The sequence below is a fragment of the Propithecus coquereli genome, unplaced genomic scaffold (genome assembly GCF_000956105.1).
Source record: "Propithecus coquereli isolate 6110/MARCELLA unplaced genomic scaffold, Pcoq_1.0 Scaffold30, whole genome shotgun sequence".
NCBI classification, from domain to species: Eukaryota; Metazoa; Chordata; class Mammalia; order Primates; family Indriidae; genus Propithecus; species Propithecus coquereli.
The window spans coordinates 1,644,313-1,646,133 of NW_012148619.1; positions in this window are offsets into that span (position 1 = coordinate 1,644,313).

Below are 1,821 nucleotides of genomic sequence, written 5' to 3' on the forward strand. Positions count from 1 at the left end.
CACTCTAGCCCAGGCAACAGAGCAAGACTCTGTCTCAAAAAACAAACAAACAAACAGAAAATAAAAGGCTAGTTTACAATGACATGTACCCCTAAGGATGGTGAGAACACACCTCAGGCAAGGAATAATACTAGTCTTTGGATCAATCTCTCTTTCTCTCTTTCTTTCTCTCTCTCTCTGTCAACTAATTTCATCTACTTCCCCAACTGGTAATTTATTTTACTTAAAATGAAGCAACCCCCTCATAAGATAATAGCCTTTAGAAGAAATCAAATTTAAGATAATCCTTTTCTGAAAAATAATTTGGAGCAAGAATCTTGCATTACATTTGGCTATTAGGAACAACTGGTTACTATGGTTCCCTAAACCATGCCATGCCTTGCCACACCTCCACGCCTTTGCACTTGCTCTTCCCTCTCCTGTAATGCCTGCCTCATCTCCTCCCCCATCTGTGGCCTGCCACTGTGCCCAGCTGTGCCTCTGTTATCGTGTTCATAAACTGGAAAACAGTTGTGTATGTCACCTACTGTGCAGTGAACTCCTTGAGGGCAGGGGCTGTGTCTATTGACTTTGGCATCTGTGGCACCTGTGGTGGCATCTAATACCTCATTCTCTTCCTTGAAACCTGAAATAGTGGCTCAAAAGTGAAACAATTGAAAGGATCACTCTATAATTTATTGTCCAGACTGGAATAATTTGAGAATGGAATTGAGCACCATTGACAATTATGCCAGGACACTAATATAGACCAGAACTGTCCTGGGTAAACTGTGAAGTACAATCATCCTAATAAGGTGACCAGGGAGGCAGCCTTAAATTTCTAGTTCCCAAATATTAATAAACTTCCTACATCAATATTTCACCTTTCACAGGTCCAACTTCCTGCTTGTCCCCCCTTCTTTCTCATTCCTTCTCCCTTCCTTTTTTCCCTCTCTCTTTTCTCAGCAAGACTGTATAAACTTGCTAAACCATAACCGCATAATTCTCATTCTTACTTCATGGGTAATTTAAGGATTAGAAGAGTCCATAACTCCTAATGTGGAATGTACAGTGTGGGGCGGGAGCACGGGAAGTATCTTGAGTATAGCTCTTGTGAAGGATAAAAACTTAAGACCTTTATATTTCTGTCCTTAGAAAGAGCCCTAGTGATTCAAAGCAAATGCTCAATAAAGGAAAACTTTTTTTTTATTTCAGCATATTACAGGGGTACAAATGTTTAGATTACATATATTGCCTTTGCCCCACCTGAGTCGGACCTTCAAGTATGTCCATCCCCCAGATGATGCACACCGCACCCATTAGGTGTGAATATACCCATCGTCTCCTCCGCCCTCCCACCTGCCCGACACCCAATGAATGTTACTACCATATGTGCACATAGGTGTTGATCAGTTTATACCAATTTGATGGTGAGTACATGTGGTGCTTGTTTCTCCATTCTTGTGATACTTCACTTAGTAGAATGGGCTCCAACTCTATCCAGGATAATACAAGAGGTGCTAGATCACCATTGTTTTTTGTGGCTGAGTAAAACTCCATGGTGTACATATATCACATTTTATTAATCCACTCATGTATTGATGGGCATCAATACACGATTGTTTCCACATCTTTGTAATTCGGTTGTTTCCACATCTTTGCAATTGTGAATTGTGCTGCTATAAACATTCGAGTGCAGATGTCTTGTTTTATAGAATGTCTTTTTTTCCTTTGGGTAGATGCCTAGTAATGGGATTGCTGGATCAAATGGTAGTTCTACTTGTAGCTCTTTGAGGTATCTCCATATTACTTTCCACAGAAGTTGTACTAGTTTGCAGTCCC